Source organism: Adiantum capillus-veneris, chromosome 2 (genome assembly GCF_014529385.1).
Source record: "Adiantum capillus-veneris isolate H3 chromosome 2, ASM1452938v2, whole genome shotgun sequence".
Taxonomy (NCBI): domain Eukaryota; kingdom Viridiplantae; phylum Streptophyta; class Polypodiopsida; order Polypodiales; family Pteridaceae; genus Adiantum; species Adiantum capillus-veneris.
This window is the reverse complement of record NC_140932.1, coordinates 74,096,947-74,102,946: the sequence shown is the minus strand read 5'-3', so window position 1 is coordinate 74,102,946 and position 6,000 is coordinate 74,096,947. Positions and strand designations below refer to the sequence as shown.

General features: G+C 40.9%; 1 pseudogene; it reads left to right on the top strand.

The window, feature by feature from the left end:
• Positions 1 to 3,105: 3,105 nt before the first annotated feature.
• Positions 3,106 to 5,318, top strand: LOC147462982 (sphingosine-1-phosphate lyase pseudogene; annotated as a pseudogene).
• Positions 5,319 to 6,000: the final 682 nt, after the last annotated feature.

Sequence of the window (6,000 nt, the reverse complement as noted above, 5' to 3'; positions counted from 1 at the left end):
AGTTTCCCCTGTAAACTGACCTCTGAACCAATATCAACCTGTCAAATGAACCAAGAAAGATTCAGATTCTGCATAAATTTTGGCAGAGTCTCCTTTGTAAAATGGCTCTGGTGTACTAAAAAAACAAACCAAAAAACAGCTCAAAAAACCACTGTCTCTCTAACACTGTAAGCTGTGGGTAAACGAAGAATCCCCATCTCCGAGCGAGCAAATCCGAGCGAGCACTAAACCGAGCAAACAAATACAAAGACATTGAAAACATTTAGACACATATTTGTTGATGACCAATAGTTTCCAAAGAAAACCCAAAGGAGTGAGCACTAAATCGAGCAAAGACATTGAAAATATTTAGACACATATTTGTTGATGACCAATAGTTTCCAAGGAAATAAATTGGTAGTTTATCATGCCTCTGACGAGGTAAACCCATATGATTTAGAACTATGTTGTCGTATAAGGTAAAGCCAATATATTCAAAACCATGAACTCTCTTACCACGGTTGTTGGTAGTGAATCCAAAGACAATGTAGACATTCAAACACAGTGCTATTGATGACCTATAATTTTAAAGAAAATATAGTCGAGAGCATACTACATACTAAGTAACTGAACTCACGCAATTCCTTACAAGGTAAAGCCAAAAGATGTAAAAATTGTCAACTCCTAGGATAGATCCCTTACCACGATTGTTGGTAAGGAATGCAAAAATAGTGTAGACATTTAAACACATTGCTATTGACGACCTATAATTTTTTTTAAAATATAGTCGAGAGCATACTAAGGAACTGAACTCACGCAATTCCTTACAAGCCAAAGCCAAAAGATGCAAAAATTATCAACTCCCGGGATAGAAGCTGGTAGTAAATCCAAATGCCAACAAAAAACGACAACAATATATTAAATACATGGAAAGTTTATGTGTTCGAAGCCTTATGTTCGACATTTCCCAAAGATTTCAAAATTGCAACCTAAAAACTCCTAGGATGGTGATTGATAGTTAACGTAAATGCCCATAAAAAACTACTGCAACGGTGTACAGTATATAATTTGAACATCATGTTGTGTAAGTATCCTAAGGACGCACAACTGCCCTAGTGCCCCCCAGAGCCTGAAAAATTTCTACCTTGGATAAAGTAGCCTGGTGCATGAACTCATGGGCATGTGAGTCTAACCCAAGAATATGAAGAAATACATAGTACATGTGTTTGCACGGCACGTAGGTCTGTTTTTTTTATTCTCTCTTTTGGAAGTCCTCGCATGTGCATCGTGGAAAATCAGAGATTGTCACTGAGTATGTTATCCCCTTTGCCTTGGACCCCTCTGTATTGACATAGAAAACATGTGTTTCATTGCACACAATAATCACTTCTTTCACCAATTTTGCTTCAAGTGTGCTCCCCAAAGCAATCCTTGTATGAAAATCTTTTGTTAGCTTTGATCTCCACTTAACAATCTTCCCATCCCTATACCTAGGACGGAAGGCACTGGGAACACTATTTCTTGATCGCAAACCACTACCTAAATTGGTAGCTTTTGTTGTCGATTGAAGGACAAATCCATTTGCTTGCAAGTGCTCCACCTCAACTGGCAACAATTGTGTTCCCTGCGCTACAGGCCAAACACCTGGTGCTGGCCCTAGAGCCCCTACAATCATTTCATGTATCCACCATGTATGCATGTTATTGGAGTTGCAAAACCACACAAAACCTTCCACTAAACCACCTGGATTTGAACCAGAGGCAAGATACTTTCTGCGTCCCCAAAAGCATGGAGCAACAGTTCCACGTGTGACATCGTCATTCCCTTCATTGATGTATCGTGCACATCTAACACTCTGATTATCAACCATCCCAAAGCAAGTCATCTTTCGACTAGGCTCAGTTCTTCTTATAGCCCAAAGTGTCTTTGGAACATTAACCTCGTGCCAATATTTTCCAACCCCACAGCTAGTCTCTGGATGCACATCTGGCCCTACAACCGGCTCTGTAACTGTCACAAATTCTGGTCTATGACTGTCTTCATCAAGCAGCTCATCTGCATCAACAAATGTTGGTTGCTTCTTCTTAACACTCTTCTCTCTCAAGGGAGCTCTATTCATTTTAGGGCTTTGAAAACCCATCTCAGACATTGAAGAGTGTGTCAAGTCAAAGAGGGATTTAGAAGCTGACGTTGTTGATGATCGGCCCAAAAATCGCTTTGCGAGATCATTGATCCCAGGACCAGTAGCAGACCTAACACCTTTTAGATAAGCATTGTATTTGACGCTTTGTAGCACAAAATCGTTTCATGATTCTCATGCAAATGATTATTCCATATCTTGTTGCCATAAATGCAGAATCGCACGTTGCAAATGATTATTCCATCTCCTGCCCGCAATTCAAGACACTAGTGACGATTTTATTTTCAACATATTTTTTAAAAAAAATATACAATTAAATTTAATAAACTTTTTAAAAATCAACAGCGTGAACATTGAATGATTAAAAATTATTAAAAATTAAAATCATGAATGTACCAACAAACGTCGTTCAAGAAAAATAACTACTCCACCAACTCAAAATCACTACTCCACTCTTCTAGTTTATTCTAACAAAATCTCTGGCTTTCCTGGGAGAGCTTGATGTGAGCGCACATTAACATGCAATTCTGGAAGCAGCTCTGAAATCTGCAGCAAAAGGCACGCATTTTGGGAGCAGGTGTCACAGCAACTCTCAAAGAAAGACCTCGAATCCGTTAAGCTCTCAAAAACAAAAAGCTAAGCAAAGAAGCGCTCGTTAACGTGCAAGTCTTTGAGAGCAGCAGGTCTTTGGGCACAAAGTGGTGCAGGTCTCGATCGGAGCAGGGGTCTTTGGGAGCAAGTCTTTGGGCTAAAAAAACCAAAGCTTAGCTGAACAGTGAGCGCACGTTAACGTGCGGTCTTTGGGAGCAGAGTACTCAGGTGTCCATCAGCAGGCTCAAATCGGCGAAGTTCGCGGTAGGTCTCGGCAGCGGCAGTTCTCAAATCGCTTCTTGGCCTCAATTCTCGGCAGTTCTCAACTTCTCGCAGCGGCAGTTCTTGGAAGTTCTCAAATCTCAAAGCATGGAGAGGAGTGGATTCGAGCAGTTATGACAGATGCCAAGATTCTTCAGAATGCTCTGCAGCTGAGTGAGGACGCAAGGCGTGCAGTACAAAGCTCAGATCATGGTTCAAGCGCTGCAAATTTCAAGAGCTTCATCCAAGCCTTGACTAAAGCTCAGGATGTGGTTTTTTTTGAAGCTTAAAGCAAAGTGACGGTAGGAAGTGTGGCTCTCAAAAGAAGGAATCAAGCTGGGTTTCAATCAGCCTTAATTTGCGGTTTGTCTTTCTGGTTCTTTGGAATGAAATATGTGGGGTAGTGTTCTTTTGGTCCTTGTTAGTATACTCTGTCACATGAGCACCGTGAGCACCATGAGCATTGGATGTGTCATGGTTTCAAGGTTTTGGAAAACAGTTTATTTCGAGCATTGGATGTGTTCAAACTGATCAATTGTTTGTTAGCACTGTTATCTAATTTCATAGTTTTGTACTGTTAGCACTGTTATCTAATTGTTTGTTAGCACTGTTATCTAATTGGATGTATCTGTAGATGCCAAGAAAGTTGTGTATGGAGTCAAGCCAAGTACCGATTTCAAGTAAATTTTAGGTGAGCAGGAGGTTATGAAGTATGAAATAAAAGAAAGAAGACTCTGACAAGGTTTAAGGAGATAGGTGAAGAAAAATGCTAGACTGCAATATTACTCTTCTTTTCATGCTTCACTGATGGTGGGTTGAAGTTAAGAATGATTTTACTTAATGGCCTAGACACTGGATGTCGGTCGGACACACACACACACACACACACACACACACACACAGAGGGTTGTGTCTACGTCTCAGTGACACTGGCAATGGCCCTTGCTGGTCTCTCTCTCTCTCTCTCTCTCTCTCCACCAGATGTGGTCGGATGGTAACTAGTGTACATATTTGTGAAAATCAGAACTATTTGTATCACATCACCCCCAAAATTGTAGTTTGCAGTTATCAAACAATGCCTATACAAAATCAAACACCATTGCTTCAACAATTTGAATAAGTTCTTTACATACTTGAAGGGTCAGGGTCTTTGAAAACATTCCAGCCTTTCACAATGACTCATCTTCTCAGATCATGAACGAGTTCTTTGATGATGTCACCACACAATAGTCTCTCCAACTAGATAACCACACTCTCTCCATGAGCACCCATGGAGCTTCCTTCATCATCTCCTTTGAAGTTCTGGAGCAGTGTAGGTATCTTGGTGGAGATGAAACAAAAGGCCATTTCAGTACGCATGTTTGCACACACAAATCCTTTGCATCCAGATATGTTACCAACCATAGCGAAGTTTGAAGCATAAGCTATTGCAATGATGGTTTCTTTGCTTTGTGCTAAGGAATCATCTCTCAAAAACCAAGTATGTGGTAACATGACTTTAGGTGGCATTGAAAGCATCTTGATGGTTGTCAAGTCAACCTGCAATTACATGCTGTCAACTAAGGGAACCACAAAACCGGAGATTGTATTCCAGGGTTATACCAAAATCTGTGCACTCAGCTTATGAGACAAAGCATCACAATACTTCAATATCAAAACTGTGACGTGCATCTGTAGATAAGAACTTTCAAGCAGACATGAAGAGCATTAAACGGCTGATTAATCGTAACATAATAATGATTGTTGGCTCTACGATTGGCTTTCCTCATGGAATCATTGATCCAATTGAGGAATTGGGTGCTCTTGCTTTAAACAAAAGTATATGTTTTCACGTTGACCTTTGCTTGGGTGGCTTTGTGCTGCCATTTGCACGAAACTTGGGTATTTGATTCCAACATTTGATTTTATCATTCCTAGAGTAACTTCCATATATGTGGATATACACAAGTATGGATTGGGACCGAAAGGAACAAGCGGTGTGCTTTATCAAAGTCATGAAATTCGTCGGCATCAATTTGTTGCAGTGACAGAATAGTCTTGATGTATGTATATCTCACCATCCATGGCTGGCAGTCGACCGTGTGCTTTGATTGCTGGGGCACGGGCATCCTTGATGTCTTTTGAAATGGCTGGTTATATGGAAGCTGTGAAAAAGGTTATGGAGGTGTCAAAGAAGCTCAAAAAAGGAATATCAGAGATGGTTGATTTGTACATCATTGGAAAGCCTCGTATGGTAATATCTTCTAGAGCCTCTTCTTCCACTCCAGATGGCATAGACTGGTGGCAGTTTATGTGTGCAAAAATCTGTTCCAGCAGCTGCTTGCCAGTGCAAACGAGAACCCCTTGATTATGAGACATCACCCATGGCTGTAATTGACGTTTCTTGCATGCAGAGCCAATAACTTCATCCACCACATCAAACAAAAGCCTTCTATTTGAAGAATTCAAGGAAGCTCGGCCACCACTTTTAGCCACAGAAACCTCTTTTGAGAACCTGTTGTCGTAGTAGGCTTCTAGCCTTGCAAATATGGCTTGATTGAGCCCGTGCTCTACAGAAAGGGACTCAGCCATGACAAGCCCGTTCACACTAAGCCCTGAGAGGCTGAGTACGTGCATAATGTAGGTGAACTCCTCTTCACTCCCTGATGGGCATGCAACACCACACAGGTTAACCGACTCAAAATGCACCTCACACAAGGTCCATGTATCTAACGACTCATCTAATGATGAGTCAAACGAGCTGTGGGGTGAAGAAGGCTGCGAAAAGAAAGCCCCGTGCAAATTTCTAGTCTGCTCATTGCAATCGCTGTCAAGATGCAAAAATGAAACCTGTGGCATTTAATTTCAAAATCAGCTAGAGAAACAAAATGCCGAACAAATTAGAAAGTGAGACTCTGTTGGTTAGAAGGAACACACTCTGAGTTAGGATTTTTTCCTTAAGGCTAGTACATCTCTACCATTTCAGAATGAAAACTCTTTCAAACCATCAAAAATGCAAAAATGAAAGGTAATAGGGGAGGAATTGAAAA